Below are 18,391 nucleotides of genomic sequence, written 5' to 3' on the forward strand. Positions count from 1 at the left end.
CCCGCAACCTCATGGTTCCTAGTCGGATTCGTTAACCACTGCGCCACAACGGGAACTCCTCGATTGTCTTTAAAGAGGCAAACAGGGTGGAAAACAATCTGTTATCCTCAACACACACTCTAGGCGCCCCACGGTAAAGGATGCGGAGTCAGCAGCACGCCCATCGCCGCTTCCTGTCGGCAAAACTCAAGCTTCCTCAAGTTCTGGTCCCTCCCTTGAGTAGCTCACCAATAAAACATGATGAAACTGAACTGCATTCAGTGCCTGAAAAATCCCTAACCTCCTCCTTAGCGAGTCATTCCTTTGCAGGCAAACCCACTCCAAGGGGCCCCGGGATCAAGGGCTACGGAGAGCACCTTACGAAGCCGTTTCCTGCCCAACAGGCTGAAGAGCATCAGTCCACCTGGAGAAAAAGAACTCGGCAGGAACCACTGGAGCTTCTTCCCCTTTGGAATGAGCGGAGGACAGTGAAAACCAAGAGCAAACTTACACCAAAGGAAACTGAAATTCCCTCTCAGAACCTCAGAGTCCCTTCTAGGGACAAAAAAGGAAAGGGAGCCCTCACTCCTTCAAAGCCCTCATTAATGCAAAAAGTCCATGGCTGTGAACCTCAAACAGAGCCGCTTGCCTGAAAGACAGCTTTGCACAGTGACAGTGAGAGTCACAGAAAGAAATCAGAAATTTCACGTTAACAAAATCTGTGAATGGAAAGCTGCCTTTTGTTCCCAGTTACACTATACTGTCCTACTCTTGAAAATAATGCTGGGAGTTCCTGTTTGGGCGCAGCAGAAATGAATTCAGCAAGTATCTATGAGGACTCAGGTTCGATTCCTGGCCTCGCTCAGTGAGCTGAGGATCCAGGGTTGCCATGAGCTGTGGTGTAAATCACAGATGTGGCTCAGATCCGGCCCTGCTGTGGCTGTGCTGTAGGCTGGCAGCTGGAGCTCCGATTCGACCCCTAGCCTCGGAACTTCCATTTGCCACGGATGCAGCCCTAAAAAGCAAATAATAATAATAATAATAATTCTTTCATGGTGCTTGGTCATAAGCACAACTATCAGATGAATGCAAAAGTATTCTTGTCCCCATTTCACAGATGCAGAAACAAGAATCAATACCATGGTCAAGCTTATACACGTGATATTCTTCCTGGATGCCAGCAACCCAGGGCCCTGAGGAACTTGGTCCAGAAGCCCCTGACCAAAATGCCAAACCTAACGTCCAGTCCTCTAACTAGCTTTCACTAAATAAACAAACAGCTTCAAGCAAATCAACTGAAAAGATACCTCACATAAAGAGTCAGAAGGCGGGAAGGCAACGTTCATATCAAATATTTGGACTTCATGACAAAAAGTATCACCAGAAGGAGTTCCCGTCGTGGCTCAGTGGTTAACGAATCCAACTAGGAACCATAAGGTTGTGCATTCGATCCCAGGCCTTGCTCAGTGGGTTAAGGATCTGGCGTTGCTGTGGCTCTGGCATAGGCTGGCAGCTACAGCTCTGATTAGACCCCTAGCCTGGGAACCTCCATATGCCACGAGAGTGGCCCTAGAAAAGGCAAAAAGTCAAAAAAAAAAAAAAAAAAAAGTATCACCAGAGTTAAAAAGGGACATTTCACTATGATGAAAGGGTCGATTCATCATGAAGGTGTATATGTACCTGAAAAGACAGAATCAATGCGAGAGATAGAGGATTCCAACTATCAAAATAAGATTTTAATCCTCCCGCTCAGCACACTGGGATTTGATGGGAGAACAGCAAGCTTTGTCTATAAAGGACCAGATAGCACATTTCAGAGGCTTTCTGGGCTGTGGGATCTCTGTCATAACTATTTGTTTTTATTTTTATTTTTATTTATTTATTTCTTTGTCTTTTTGCCTTTTCTAGGGCCGCTTCCCACGGCATATGGAGATTCCTAGGCTAGGGGTCTAATCGGAGCCGTAGCTGCTGGCCTACACCAGAGCCACAGCAACGCGGGATCCAAGCTGCGTCTGCAACCTACACCACAGCTCACGGCAACATCAGATCTTTAACCCACTGAGCAAGGCCAGGGATCGAACCCGCAACCTCATGGTTCCTAGTCGGATTCGTTAACCACTGCGCCACGACGGGAACTCCTGTCACAACTATTTAACTCTGCTTTGACAGTGCAAAAGCAGATGGAGGTAATACGCAAACAAATGGGTTCCAATAAAACTTTATAAAAATAAGCAGCAAGAGAGATGTAGCTCACAAACTGTAGTGTGCTGACCCCTAAACTAATAATGATAATAAACAAACAAACAAACCGAAAAGACATAAAAGATTTGAAAAACACTATCAACCTCCAGGATTTTGAAAGACATTACAACTGCATAATAGATATTCAAGTTTATGTGGAAAGGCCACATGCTAGTAGCAAGTCATTTGAAAGACTGAAAGCATACAAAGTGCACTGTCTGACTACAATGGGATTAAGTGAGAAAGTAAAGTAAAGAAAGTAAAGCCCCAAATATTTGGAAATTGACTAATTTACTTCTAAATAATCTATGGGTCAAAGAGATCATAAGGGAAATTAGAAGATATTTTGAAATGAGTAATAAAAATAAAACTTCAAAATGTGTGGGGTACAGCTAAAGCAGTACTTCAGGGCATTGTCTATTGCTTCAAATGCTTATATTAGAAAAGAAGATATACACACAATAATCTGAGTTCATATTTTAAGAAATCAGAAGAAAAGCAAGCTATATTCAAAGTAAGTAAATGGAAGGAGATAAGAACATGAATCAGTGAAATAAAAGTAATAGAGAAAATTATGAGGAGAAAAGCTGGTCACTCGACATGATCAATAAAACTGATAAATCTCCAGCTGGACTAGTCAAGAAGCAAAGACAGAAGACACCGATTACCAATATTTGGAATTCAAGAAGAAATACCACTAACAGATCCTATGCATATTAAAAGGATAATATAGAATATTATGAACAATTCTGTGCCAATAAATCTGACACTTTAGATGAAAAGGGACAAATTCCTTGAAGGACATATGAATACACGAAAGAACAGAAAAAGTGAAGAGCCCTACGTCAATTAAGTCATTTGAACATGTAATTAACTATCTTTTTCTTTCTCTCTCTCTCCATCCATGGGAGCGGGAGCGGGGCCTGGTGCTGCTGTTCCCTGGCACAACCCACGTGAGGCAGCGGAGCAGGCTGGACCAGCCTGCAGCCTGCACCTTCGGGGGTAGCGCTGGAGGGTTTCTGCTACCACTCAAGAGAGACTGTCAAACTGGCAAGTCCTCTTTCTTGAAATCTTCTCTCTCCCAAAGGATTTTCCTCTAAACTGCCAAGGGATATTAGCAGACCTTCTCATTGGCTTCGTTTTATTTTATTTTATTTTTATTTTTGACTTATTTTTAAAATGTAAATAGCATCTGTCTTTACAAAAAAGAGCGAAGGTTTCTGTTTATAGAGGGATTTAACTACAGGTCCCATTAAAAATTTAACCAGCTTTCCGAAAATAAAATTTGACACCCAGAAGCCGCGATACCAAACATACCCAGACTTGCATAAGACAGTTTCCTCTGGTTTTACAAAGTGTTGATATATTCATGTGGACGAAAGAAAAGAGCATTGTAGCGCAGTACGGATAAGAAATAATCCTCGGTGAAATCTAAGGAAAGCAGCACAGTATGAAATCCTAGGAGTTTCAGAGACCTGGTGGGTCCCAACAGCCCCAGGGCGCAAGAAGGAAGGAGGCAAGAGGGATGGGGGGCGGGGGAAGGGCACATCTGACGTCATCCCAGGGCCCAAGACAGACAGACAGGAAGCCAAGGCCGGTGGCCCCACCAGATTAAATTCACCTTAAAAGTGCATGTCACATGGCTGCATTTCAGGAGTTCCCACCGTGGCACAGTGGGTTGAAGGATGGGTGTTCCCGCAGCTGCGGCTCTGGTTCAATCCCCGGCTGAGGACCATGGATGTGGCCATTAAAATAAAAACTTAGTTTTCATTCTGTTTTGTCTTGTGTCAAGTAAGCGCATGGTGCAGGTTGCCCCAGACCACCCTTGGTTCAGTGAGAGGCACATCGCATTCAAGAAAGACACCTGCGATGTCCCTTTATTCCCAACGTGGAACGTCACTTACCCACTGAGGTGACTCATTCAACTCAATTCGAAAATCCTATCCCTCCCTCCCTCGACACACACAGACGTGTCGGAGTCTCCGTTACGCAAACGCAGATACACGGAACAGTACTTCATGGTGAGGGTCGCACCACTACCACTTTCAAACGGTCAACGCAACAGGCAGCAGGGGTGCCGTACAGATGGAGTGGGGAAACGCTCTGGCTTGTGCAAAAAAAAAAAGTGAAAAATTGAGATGGTGAGCTAGAGTTAAATCCTTCATTCTGTTTCTACGTTCTTTCCTTGCAGCTAGCCAGTCCTCTGGAGGGAAGGATGGACATTCCCAAGTCAGGATCCATCACCAACAGCAACGGCATAAAGCGGCACCCTGGCAGGAATGTCGGCACCGATTAATAACCACGGGCAGGACGCTGGTCATGTTCTTGTCTCTCAGAAGCAGACACTGGGCATCTACACTGATTTATCCTCATGCACCTTCTCACCCCGAGACCATGGACATTCTTCATGAAAGCATGGCCTTGCCTTTTTCAGCTTCTGCTGACAGAGGGTCACTGATTTCCCCACTCAGAATAAAACAAAGCCCACTTCAGTGCAGCTCCAGCCCACCCGGATCCCCCAGGCCTGCCCTCCTTCTGTCTACGCTGAGTTGCTTTAGGCTGAACCCCTGGTCTCATCCTTTCTCCTCCCTTCCTTTTCATGTGCTTCCCTTATCTGAGGTTTAAGGAAGAAAAATACCCAAGAGTTTTAAAAGCCTCATCTCCCATTTAAAGTCTTTGAGATAGTTTTACTTAGAGAGGGAACCTCACACATGTCAGCTCGAGTTCTGGTACCTGATGTGGGACTCACGCTGCCGGGCATCTGTAGGAAGGGGCTTCTAAAGGCTGCACAGGACCAAGACAATGCTGGGTCTACGGTTCTGCGTTCTGCAGCGATACCATGTGTAAGAATATTTGGGCATCTTCCCTGTCACCGAGGGGAAAAGCCATGAAGTAAGATTTTAAAAAAACAACCCTTAGTGTCCATTTCCACTTTCCAGTTTATAAATTAGAAACATTTCCCACACATCATCAGTTGATAGGGGTCACAGATAAACTACAAGGGACAGAATTCACACACGCAGTCAAAACGTAAAGCTTCGTGTAATACCCTTGTGTTAATCACGAGCACAGCAGACTGCTGTCACCCTCTGTCCTCATGCATTTCCTTCCGAGGGCAGCAGACATGTGCGTCCACCGACCGACAACCACCTGTGGATGGGAAGCCCCTGCAGACGGGAAAAGACGCACCCCACATGGTCACGGGGAGCTGTGGACACGGGGCTGCTCCAGGGATGAGCCCAGAGGCCATTGGGGAAGTCGGGATCTGCCCGAAGGTCAGGGAGAGCTTTCCTTAGGTGATCACCTCACAGCTGGGCCCGTGACCCTCCCAGCGGGCAGTCCCTGCCCCCGTGAGCAGTAAGACGCAGGGCCACCAGCGGGAAGATGAAGGGGGTACTCGTCTTCCAGAAAGAGCTAATTAACAGCTGAGAACTTACTAGATGGCCATCATTGCACACACCCATGAGCTTAACACTTTCAGGATTAGCGTGTTTTTTTTAATGACTTGGTGGCTGGAATGAACTTCATACACAAAAATGTGATAACATTCAGGCCACTAATTAGTATTCACTAATAAAAGCATTTTAGAAAAAAATGACCACAGAATGCATTTCAAGACAGTCCTAAGAGCTGGTTAAAAATCAGGGCAACACGGAGGCTATTTTCGGACGTGTAGAAGGTGTGACACCCACTGAGAAAACATATTACCTAGAGGAACAGCACAAAACCTACGTGATATGAGACAAAAGGAAGCTGGTCCTGAGGCAGGTGGTGTGGTTTTCCAAACGCTACTCAGAAAACTTAAGGAATGAACACTGGGTACCTTAGTGATAATTCAAAGTGTTATCAATATTCTCAACAAAACCCAAAGATTGTACTTTCTAACCCAGATGTGTCTGTTGTGCCTAGCCATGACTTCTCTACTGTCTATAGCACTAATATCAAAGAGGTGTGAGGCCAGTAGAACAAAATGATTCTAAGTGTTTTCTTAGGTTAGAAGCATCAAAAACACACTTTTAGTACAATTTCGAATGTTTCAACATATTATTTTAGTTGCTTGGAGTTCCCGCCACGGCGCAGTGGGTTAAAGGATGCAGCTGTGGCTCGGATTCAATCCCTGGCCGGGGAACTTCCATATGCCACGGGTACAGATACACACACACACACACACACACACACACACACACACACACACATACACACATATATATGTGTGTATGTGTGTGTGTATATATATATAATTTTAGTTGCTAAAAAACTTTTTTTTTTTTGCTTGCTTGCTTTTTTAGGACTGTACACGCAGCATATGAAAGTTCCCAGGCTAGGGGTCAATCAGAGCTACAGCTGCCAGCCACAGCCACAGCCGAGCAGGATCCAAGCCACATCTGAAAGCCACACCACAGTTCACAGCAATGGCGGATCCCTGACCACTGAGCGAGGCCAGGGCTCGAACCTGCATCCTCATGGATCCTAGTTGGGTTCGTTAATATCTGGGCCACAACAGGAAGTGCCCCGCTAAAAATCTTGAAATAACACCCCCTTCATTATGGAATGCCCCTGTGTTTATCATGAATTCAACCAACCAACCAAGAAACCTGTTTCACTCACTGATCCCTGATTCTTACAAAGTGGGAGGGGTGCGTGTGCCTGAGTGTGGGGATGCTTAGACACCCGTACACATAGGCTCCCTTCACTGTCCCTCCCCATCATTCTCATCTTCCAGGTCTGTGTGTATTAACTAACCTGCCCACCTGGCTGGCAGACCGTTTCACAATGTGCCCTTCAAGATTAGGGAAAAAAAAAAAAATCCGCAATTGGAAAACAGACAACGACAACCCTGTGAAGGCTAGAGAGAGCAAGGAACCGAGGGGCAGACCCAGACAGACAGGGACCCTCAGAGACATCGCTTCCAACCAGGGAACGGGCCATGCAGCCAATCAGGCAGGTATCCGCAGCTCCTCGCTCTGCAGACTTGCTTAGCATCGAAATCGGCTGTCTGCCCAGGAGGATGAGGTAATGTCTAGGTTTAATGCCAGAATCTCTCTAACTGGCAGGACACAACAGTTAAATATTTCTCCTCCAGGAGACCACATTCATTCCACGCGGCTGCCAGTTTGATTATTGTTATTTTGCTCATTAATATTAATACTTAGCCATCGTACCTGGTTAAGACCGAGAATGGGGAAGTCGGGGTTTTGCTGCAATCACGTTAGCAGGCACAGAAGGAAAGGAGCCAGCCTCTCCCTCCGCTCCCCACTCCAGCCTCCCAAACAGAGGGCGCAGTCCCTTTCGCATACAACCGAGTGGAGCCCCCGGTGGTTATAAATCTGGAAAGAGCTGGGGTTTCCTCCTCCCACAGAGAAAGGGGGGGGGGGGGCCTGAGGCCTACTTCAAGCTGCCTTGGTAGCTGTACTGTTTGGAAATGTGGTAGATCGCCAGCCTCCTCCCTTCTGCAAAGCAATTCCAAATGTGCTACCCTATCCATTTTTGACGACCTGTCTTAAGGCCTGACAAATTATGGGCACAACAGTGCAGACACCCACAGGTCTCAGGGCCGCTCCCCTGATGGTCTGTCTGTCTCCGTGGTTACCGTCAATAGCAGACACTCCTGCGCCAGCATTTCATCTACAGAAGCATTTACAGAAATGTTCAAGGCTCCTTTAATTTAAATGTTCCCTGTCATTACTGGGTGAGGCCTCTGACATCAGCCTTTACCCAGTCAAAGAGCCAGGACTTTTGCTCTGGGCGCTAGCACCTGAGTGTCCATCTTCATGGGGTTCAGGAAGGACCACCTGCAGGGCAGCTCAAGGTCAAACCTTCACCATCTCACTCACTCAGCAGGGAGCTGGAAATAAGGCTCTCCTCCCACAGGCTTTATTCCAGAAGGGGGTGTGGAGGTGTGAGACCAAGACCGAGCCTTCCTCAAGGGTACCTGAAGGCAGAGTTGTGGGGGGGGGCAGGAATGAATACCCAAGCTGCCCCCCATCGGACTGACCTCACTATGCAGCCGCACAGGAGGTAAGCCAGAAGCCACACCCGAGGCAGGGACCTTCTGGCTTTAAACTCATCAATTCATCACACTTACCGCATCTCGTGCACACATGCACATTTTCAATGTCTCTTAAACAAATAAAAACCCAATCTTGACCTCATTAATGAGGAGGCTGGACCCCGCTGCCTGGCGACCTCTCCCAGCCCTGTGGGGCCCCTGTGGACGCGCTGAAGCAGGTGGCCATGTGCACCTGAGGGTCTACACCACGGACCTTAGCGCAGGCTGACGGCAACACAGTAGTTGGGCCGTAATGGCCACAAACCTCAAAATCACACTCTGCGCCCACCTCCCAACGCCCTTGCCAACCTCAGCACAGAGACCAAAACCAGAGCCAAATTTCTGAATCATCCTCCCTCTGAGACCATCACATGATTCAACCCAGTTCAGTGCGACTCGAGTCCCCTGACTGCAAACGCCCTCAGGGTGACTGGATACTTTAAAGGCTGAACTCTGCTCTCCTGGGCTCTTCATCTCCAAGAGGAACATGGCTCAACATCCACGGTAAGATTTAGGTTGGATGGAAAGATGGACCAGTATCTGCAGCAGCAGACCAGGCGAGTGTTAGGCCAAGCTACAGAATCAAGAGTGTGGGTGGGGGCAGCAGGCAAGACCCCACTACCACCCCCCGGGCCAGGGGCCAAGGGTCTTAAGGCTGCTGCTTCCCCACCGTCTCAGCCTCCTCTTGGTCCTGACAGTCCTGGAGCCCCAGACTCATTTCCCTTGGCTTCACCCCAGCCTCCAAAGCTCCCTGCTGCCCCTGCCACCACCCCCTGGACCAAGCAGGGCAGCTGGGGCCTGTCCTCCACACGGTAACCAGCCACGTCTCCGCCAGGCCAGGAAGGGAGGCGGGCGGTGGCAGGAGAGCCTGGGTTTACCGCAGCCTGGAAAGCGGGGAGGGAGCAAAAGTCAACTGTAAAACGTTCCACAGCAAGGGTGGCAGTTGAAGGCAAAGGCACTGTGACAGCCAGGAGGTGTGTGGCAGTTTTCCTCTGTGAACAGGCGGGGCCTGCACCTGCTGAGAGTCCGAAGCAGCTCAGCGCAGAGTTAATAACTTCACTGCCTAAAGACAGGAGGCCGGGCCTGTGGACCTTAGAGGTCCTTTCTTGCTCCCAAAATGCCTTGTAATTTTATTCACCTATTTCTGCCCCCTCTTAGCTACTCTAAAGGTTGCTGACCCAACCACGAGACACAGCTAAGGAAGATTTAAGAACTCCGGAGCATTTCTTTCCTCTTCACTGAGCCACACTATCAGCAACAACCCCCTTCCAAGAACACCTTGTATTCAGCAAAGGAGAAAAACACCCCCTGTGTTTCCTCTAAAAGATAGAAGAGGAAACACCTGCTGACTAAACGCAGAATTGGAGGGGACATGGTTACAGCCTGTTTGTCAGCAGAATTGTAAGGCCTGCGATCTGCCGACTAAAGGACAGAGGAGGAGTTCCTGTCATGGCACAGTGGTTAAGGAAACCGACTAGGAAACATGAGGTTGCGGGTTTGATCCCTGGTCTTGCTCAGTGGGTTAAGGATCTGGCGTTGCCGTGAGCTGTGGTGTAGGTTGCAGACGAGGCTCAGATCTGGCATTGCTGTGGCTCTGGCGTAGGCCAGCAGCTACAGCTCCGGTTAGACCCCTAGCCTGGGAACCTCCATATGCCCTGGGAAGCAGCCCTAGAAAAGGAAAAAAGACACACACACACACACACACACGCACACACACACAAAGACAGAGGAGATCTGGGCTCCACCCCCTTCTCAGTTCCAGATTCCCTCCCCCCCAGTCCATATCACATTTTCAACACTGAAACTGTTCCCCGACTTACAAAACGAGGCCAGTCGGCCCAGTGATTTCTGTCTATGATGACTCAGGGACGTGGGCTGGAGCTGTAACTGTCAGAAGCCCCACGGAGCCCTTGTGGACAGTCCCCTAAACTGACCTGAAGATAAGGATCTCACTGGGTGAAACTGGAAAACTCTCAAGGCCAAGTCAGGCCAGGGGGGCCATAACCACAGCGACAGGAGGCAGGGACACTAGGGTCCAGGGGACAGGGTTGGGTCATATCCTGAACCGAGCCCCAGATACTAGGGTCCCTGTCTCACTGACACCACTCACTGCAACAACGGGAAAGTGGCCTTGAAGGACGACATGTTCAGAGAGAAGACACCAAACCACAAATTACCATTTGACAAGACTCGTTTAATTACCATTAATAATTCACTGATGGGAAAAAAAAGAACGTATACATGTATGTGTAACTGGGTCACCATGCTATAGAGTAGAAAAAAAAATTGTACTGGGGAAATAACAATAAAAATTTTTTTAAATAATAACAATAATTCATTGACAAAGCCAGTATCCTAGGAGGTAGTGGGGAACCCCCTGTGGTTACTGTTCTCCCTCCAGTTCCCATCATCAGGGTCATTTATTTAGGGTGTATTTTCCAGAGTACGTGCACGTCATCAATATGCATCATCGGAGAAGATACATTTCACTTGTTTTATAAAACTGAGGCTTGGACTTGACAAAAGTCCCGAGCGAGAACTACTCTCAGTGGGCACAGGAGGAAAAAGACCAGTCACCGGGCTTTCCACTGGGGCCAGGCTGGAAATGAACCTTATTTTCAGGGGCAGCCCCCAGAGGCAGAAGTCAGGTGAAGATTTCACTTCCCCTTCAGTGAATAGATGCTCTCTAGTCAGAGGAGCCAAAAGCTACCACAGTTCTAAGATAGTGGCATTGGTTTTTCACCTGTCCCTCTTCTCCCCGACTGACTCCAGCCCTTTCCGTAGCCAGGTAACATCCGAGGTCTGCTGGCTCCCAGCAGGGGAGCAGGGCCTCTGGGTGGCCAGCACCATCTCAGAACCTCAGGACACCGGCCCTGGGGCAGCTGCACAGATGGCAGAGGCAGGGCCCTGGGCACTGAGGGACGAGCGATGTGACCAGCAGCTCAGCCTCCTTCACTGTTCCCTGAGCTTGTCTCTGTAGGAGTGAAGACAGGTGCCGGATGGTCAAGGGACCATTCCGCCCTGAGCCTGTGCTGGGGTTTCCTGGGGCGGCTCATGGAAAACTGCCAAATCTCGCCCCCCCCCCCCCCCAGTTTCTGGCTTGAAGAAGAAAAGCTGTGATGTTATGAGCCAGGCAGGACTTAGAGGATACTCAGGAGGGCCAGTGGCGCAATGGATAACATGTCTGACGATGGTTCAGAAGATTCAAAGATACTGTTCAAATATTGGAAAAGACCCCAGAGTTTTTGGAGCAATTCCCAACTAAGACTCCCTGTCTCTCAGATCATTAGGGCCACCAAAGACAGAAGCAATAGGGCGTGCGCAGTGAAAAGGAAAAATGATTTGTTTTAACGTAACTTACTTTCAGTGATCAATACTTCCAAGATCTACATTTCTCTTGATTTGTCTAGCCCAAAAGCTGACTCCGTGGTCTAACAAAAATGCAAAAGGAAAAGTCATCACCCTTTCCACTGAACTACACTTTTGTGGAAAAAACAAAGCAGAAAAAGATGCCACCAATGGCGAAGGAGGAGCAGAGTGTCGGGAGTGGCCTTGAGAAGGGCAGGTGCACCACAGGGGTCATGGACTCGTAGCAAAGGGACTTTTATTGGCAACAATTAAAGGCGCTGGTCATGGGCAACAGGTCAAGGTGTTGAGAAGACGGGGTCACCTTTGAGGACCCTCTCTGTTTACATTCAGGGAAGCCGGCCTCAGGAGCCATGGGGATGAGGGTGTGGGGCAGCCCTGGCTGGCGCTCCCATGGGACATCTAAAGGCCCAGGTTCTTGCCCGTCGGCCAGAGAGCACTGTCTGCTGGGCAACGAGACCCCTGCAGGCACCTCCAGTCTCAGTGCAGATCAGGGGCCTCAGGGTGGCCAGCCCACCATGCCGGGATCACCTGCTCCAGACCTGGTCTGTGGAGCCCACACACCTGGGCAAAGGCAGATGAGGCCTCAGCCACCCTTGTCCTCTCCAGGGAGGTGCCTGTCCTGCTGGGTGGGACCTAAGCAGCCGCTTCGTCCTGAAGAGGGACTGGACAGGACACGGGGGGAAGGGGTAACCTCCACGCGGCTTTCACCCTCCCAGGGCAGCATCGCACACGCAGGACTCAGGCAGCAGAAGCTCCTGGGGCAGAACCACCTGGGGCTGGAGGAAGGCGCTCCCGTCAGGAGCCAGGAAGGCACGGGAGAAACACAGAGTGTCACCCCACCATTCATGGAACACAGTGCAACCTGGTTCTGTCAGACGGGCCACATGTCACGGGCCTTACAGGATGGCCACTGCCCATCGGACTCTGCCTGGATGCCTGTCCGCCTGCGCCAGCCCTGCGGGGGACCAGCAGGGAATCGGGGGCACAACTGTGACAGGGATGGCACAGACACTGTCTCCATGGCCTAGGGACATCCGTAACAGGTGGTCCCGCGGGGCTAGACTCCGTGAAGCAAGCTTCTGGCCAGCCGGAAACAATGGCAGAAACGCTTCTTCTCCAGTGACTCACACGAGCCTCCGTGGAGCTCTGCCAACTGTCATCCAGGAGCACCAATGTGCCAGCAGACTTTGGCCCGACAAGACACAGACCTTCACACAGTCCCCAAGAGCTGGACTGAGAAAGAAGGGATCTGTTTTCTTGACCTTTAATTCTAGCTCTGTAAAATGGGTGAACACTCACCTCTGGGCCATGTGACACTAACACTTTTACTGCTTACACACAAACCTTGCTACCCTCGAATGCTTCTTTTGCTACAAAATCTAAGGTTAGCAGCTTCACTCTGGGTCATTAAATTATACTCATACCACCAGCTATCTTTAAAGGAAACAGCCCCGAATTAGATTCAGTGGCTTTTCAAACCCAAAGCACTTATTCAGCTTTAAATGTGTCCCTCTTAGGGTGTCTGTCCAAAGCCTCTGTCTTCAAGCTGGACACATGCACATCTGTACATCAGCATGGTGGATGCGCCTGTGAGAGCCTGTGACCGCCACCACCAGGTGGGGGCCAGAGGTTATCAGCTCAGACAGAAAAGATAGTTCTTGGGAGTTTTTAATTATCCCAGGTGCCTTACAGGTAGACATTTGTTATCAACTATTTACAAAACACTCATATCAATGCAGCACATCCCAACAGCATGCAGCAGGCTGGGCAGAGTCGATGCCTTTCATGGGGGGGTCTAGGTGGCCCCCTCCTCCGTGGAGAGGAACAGAGATGCACTACCCCTTGTCCAACTACGCCCCTCCCACAGCCCAAGGACTCATTCTGCTGCTGGTTCCCAACCTCTGGGAGGCCAGGCAGAAACAGAACTGTCACCAGACAACAGGCAGTGCTGCAGCAAAGGCCACGTCTGAAGAACCAAGGCGATTTCATGCTCCGCTGGAGGAGAATATTCGGCTCAGGACACACAGCAGGCCTGTCACGTGGGCTCACAATGCAGACTACCCCCCCACCCCAACAGAGCCTCCAAGGGCCACTGTGCAGGTGGCCAAGCACCTTGGCACCAAGACCACACCTGCCAGGAGGCGGCAGAAAGCTCACTTTTTACTTTTAATATCCTTCTTTTTCCTTGCTGGAAAACATAAAATCTTCCCATGGAAACTTGTATAAACCACAAGTTGAGGTGAGGGTTTGGGGCTATAGTTTTTCAGTGTTTTACTGGCATAACAAACATACAGAAAAGCACACAAATCACAAGTAACAGTTTTCAGACACTGAACAAAGCCATGGAAAATGTGAACTTGTGCGGTAATATTATGATGTGAAAAAAAACATTCAAGGTCAATGTAATGCACTTGCTATCACTTCACGGTGCTGGAAACAAGTGCCAGACCCCAGGCCACAGGCATGGGCCGAGCCCCATGCCAGCCTCCGGACAACAGCCCCTCTGCACAGAGGATACTAACGTTGCCTGCTCTGACCACAAGTCCTGGCAGAAAGGGAAGGGGCGCTTGGCTCCCTCATCTCTAGACATCGCGGCGCACAGGTGGCCGGGCTGCAGCACAGCAGCAAAGGCTGTAGCAGAGGCATCTCCGCCACCAGGAAGGGGCTGTGAGATGCCATCACCCACCCACCTGTGCAGGCAGCCGGGGCACCAGGCCTGGGCTTCAGCAGCTAAGGACAGAGTCCCCACTGAGCCTGGGGACCTGTTGTGTTGGGGTGTCCCCATGGGGGCGGCACATGTGGTCTGACAGCAGGAGACACAGGCCACAGGAGCAGAAGCGTGCCCACCAGATGCAGCAATGGGACAAGACGTGTCTGTCATAACTGAAAAGGCCCAGAGGCCTCACCCCTCAGGCGCCCCGTGAATGTCAGAGGTTGTGCCCAGAGGTACCTAGAAGGGAGGCGGGGACAAGGGCAGACACGTGATTCCCCAACACACTCAGGCCCGGTGCCACGTGGCCCCACCCCTCCAAGGTGGCAGAGTGTGGAAGGCACGGCTGCCCTGGGCTGTGGATGGAGGAACAAGGACCCCAGTGGAGCCCAGAGCAGGTGTGTATGACGACCCGCAAGGCAGGGGCTGTGTCTCTGGATCTGGGGCAGGTGAGTTGGACCCAGGGAGCAGATGGCTTCCTTTCCCTGGTGTGGTCAAGGCCATCCTTTAAAAACTCAAGTCAGCTCATACGCGTCCAGCCCGCGGGCCTATACTGCACTCCCCTCACCCCTAGTTAAAGTCAAACTCCTCACCCAGGACCACGAGGCCCCACCAGGGCCTCTGACCTCTGACTGCTCCGGCCACTTGGGCCTCCAACCTGCTGTTCCTTGTGCCCCATGCGGATGGCTCCCACGCTCGGTGCCACCTTCTCCGGGGACCCCCCCCACCACCTGTACCCAGTGCAGGCTGTGATGCCATTTCCGGGCCAGGGCTGCTGGGCCGAGAGTCAGACTCAGGCCTTCCTGACCCCCAGATCTGTGCCCAACCAAGCGCCTAAGACACACTGCCTCACAGCAAAGCACAAAGCTGGAGCAAAAGGCAGAGGTCACCCCCGCCACCCCCAGGGGCTCCGCCAGGTGTGGGAAGGCGGGCCCTGTCAGCCCCTCTCCATCGTGGTTCCGGGGAGGCTGAAGGAGCAGATCCCCAGCAGCCAAAGGATGCAAAGTGAGTGAGACCAGAGTGAGCTGGTTTGGTCCCCAACTCAGGAGGACTCAAGGGTGACATCTAGGCCAGGCAGGCGATGCTCTATCACCTAAAGTAAGTTTTTGTCACCTCCTCTAGGAAGCCCTCTTGGCTCTCGGAAGCAAGCTCAGGCATGGGTGGGATCTCACATGTCCCAGTGGTAGCAATGCTCCCCCTGGGCCCCGCCGTTCTCATGACTTCTCCCACCACTGAGCTCCCTTCTGGGGGGACAGGGGTCTGTCTTCATCCTTGAGGCCCAACCCCTGGCGCAGTCTCAGCAAATAGCAGGTGTTCAGTGAATGGTAGCTGACAACGCACTTCCAAGGATTTCTACAGCACGTAGCTGGTATCACCAGACATCACAGCCACCATGTAATATGCTTTTCCACAATCCATAGAAGAGCTGCAGAAGTAAAAACTAGATTCTAAATTTTTAGAACAATTCTCTACCATAAATGTTAAAATATGTGTAATAATATTGCCATATCCAAGGCTGAGCTTGAGCCACTTTAAAGAATGATGAAGGACATTTAAGTCCACCCCCAAAACACTCATCTGGAAAAGCAAAGGGACCCCAGGCACCTGCGCTGCTATGTGTATTACCAGCTGTCCTTCCTGGGAGATGGTTCCATCCAATTCTGACAGAGAAAAGGCTCCTGAGAATGCTCATCTGTGAGACAGAGTGTCTCCAACATTCTCCAAGGTACCATAAAAACCAGAGCTTAAAACTCATTCTCTAAAATGACTCCAAAAATACATATTTTGCTCACTCTGACTTTTTGCCCCAACCAGTGGATCCAGCATCTCCCAGCAAAGGCCCCCAACACCCGTGGGCAAGCCCTCCTTGCCCCGCTGCCAAAGCCCACTTGTGTCAGACAGCAGCATCTCTCTATCTGTCCAGAACTGGCCCTTGCTGCCTCACGAGGCCAAGAGGAGGCCCCCAGCTGGGACGACACACAGGGATCACTCAAGACTCAAGAAAAGCCCACAGTGCCCTGCGCCTGGATCTGCACCAGAGGGGGGCAGGGCGCCCGGGGAACATGGAGCCTGAGGCAGCATCTCGGTTCTGAGCCTGCCATGTTGTCACCCTTCCCAATGGCATCAGAGAGGAAGGGACTGGCTGTGCCACCTGGCTGGTGTGCCCAGCAATTTGACCATTTCCTCCCAGTCCCAGGCTCTTACCTGATCATTTTCTCCAGCAGACCAGCTACAGACATGGAGAGATCAAGCGTAAGCTGGGAGCGGGGCGGGGGGAACACTGCAATTTAGACTAAACACCGATTTCTAAGAAAATCAAATCAGTATTGACTTGTAACCCACACAGGCCTCCCTCCTCCCAGAGAACACACCTTGAACCTTTCCTGGTTTTATTTTATCCTCAGAATGGGGTCTGAAGGCACACGATGAGCTGCAAAGCCCCGCTGCAAGGAAAAGGGCAGTCCTTGGTCTTCCAGAGAAGGCCCTTTCTTAGCACTGCTCCCTCTGGGACACAGGGGTAATAGAGTGCCTGGACAGAAATGGGTTAGGGCCTCAGAGGTGTGTTTTTCCATCCACCTGCATTAAAGGGTATCACTGGAAATAAAGAAATAGGATGTCTATCAAAGAAAATCAGAACCTTCTGGATAAAAACTGTGAGCAACTTTAAAGGTCTGTATGTTATTACAAGAGAAATAACTGAAAACTTCCAAACTACACAGAATATCAGCTTCCCGGAGTTCCCTTCGTGGCTCAGTGGTTAACGAACCTGACTAGGAACCATGGGGTTGCGGGTTCGATCCCTGGCCTTGCTCAGTGGCTTAAGGATCTGGCGCTGCCGTGAGCTGTGGTATAGGTCGAAGACGCGACTCGGATCCCACATTGCTGTGGCTGTGGCAGCCACAGCTCCAATTGGACCCCTAGCCTGGGAACCTCCAGATGCTGCGGGAAGCAGCCCTAGAAAAGGCAAAAAGACCAAAAAAAAATATATATATATATATCAGCTTCCCTCACTCCCCTTCCCCTTTTAGCACACACTGGGCTCCCCCCACCGTGTCACTGTCCAGCCTGGTGCCCTGGGTTCCGCCCTGTCACACTGGAGCCACATGATGCCCACTGCACCTGCCTGGCAGCTCACAACCCCTTGCCTCCCCTGAGGCTCTCACAGCCTCAGCTGACCTCGACCCCTGCCAACCTGACCACTTGGCACTGACACACACCTGCCACTCCTCACCCTCGTGTCGTTCCACCCGGAGCCTGACACGGGTCACAGCAGGCACCCCCTCTGCTCGAGTCCACCTCACTTCCAGGATGCCCTCCTGCCAGGCTGCTGCTCCAGCGATGTCTCTCAATGACACCAGCAGGCTCGGCCCCAGGGCCTGCGCACAGAGGGGCCTTTCCCACTGGGTCTGCAGGGTCACCAGGCAGAGTCACCCCCTCCAATGAGGCCCTGCCTGACACCCCAACAATTCTAGTCCCCATTCCTTGATTCACTTTCCTCCAAAGCAGGCATCACCTTCCCCTACACCATCCAGGTCATTAATGTCATTCACTGGCTCTTTTCTGGCACACAAACAAGGTCTGTGAGGTCAGAAACCGGCTGCCTTGCTCACAGTGCCAGGCATACAGGAGGTGCCCAGTATTTGCTGAATGAATAAAGAGTATCTTCACCTGAAGTCTCCATACAGGGCTCGTATGGTGTTACATCAAATGTCTACTTCCAGATTTCTCCCCAAGCCCAACTTTCACCTCAAGAGCAAGCGCCAGCCCAAGGTTTCTTATGGTGACAAAGGTAAGACTTGACTCCCTTTCTCTGCACCAGCCTCCCTCCTTACAGCATCTTCCTGAGGAGGAGCCCGCCTTTCCTGACTCCAGTCCTACCCGGTGCCAGACCCTCCATCAACCCCCAGCATCACCTCTTCAGTTTGTGAGCATGTGCAAGGCCAATACTGCTTTCTGTGATAGGCGGGCACACTTACAGCTGTTCCAGAAGACAGACAGGGAGCTCTCATACAGCTACTGAATACAGCTTTTCAGAACTATTT

At 50.7% G+C, this 18,391-nt stretch overlaps 1 protein-coding gene and 1 long non-coding RNA gene across 2 annotated transcripts in view; one reads left to right on the forward strand and one right to left on the reverse strand.

The window, feature by feature from the left end:
• The window catches only part of LDLRAD4 (low density lipoprotein receptor class A domain containing 4), a 176,925-nt gene that overhangs the window by 24,725 nt on the left and 133,809 nt on the right, over window positions 1-18,391 (reverse strand). The window lies entirely within an intron of this gene.
• Window positions 8,682-10,594, forward strand: LOC146402701 (uncharacterized). The gene is made up of 2 exons (XR_014807602.1): window positions 8,682-8,773; window positions 9,428-10,594. It is a non-coding gene; the product is annotated as an uncharacterized LOC146402701 (long non-coding RNA).

The sequence above is a fragment of the Sus scrofa genome, chromosome 6 (assembly GCF_054392235.1).
Source record: "Sus scrofa isolate SSC_HxYL_T2T_F1_AM1 chromosome 6, Sscrofa_HxYL_maternal_Yorkshire_Landrace_v2.0, whole genome shotgun sequence".
Classification (NCBI taxonomy): domain Eukaryota; kingdom Metazoa; phylum Chordata; class Mammalia; order Artiodactyla; family Suidae; genus Sus; species Sus scrofa.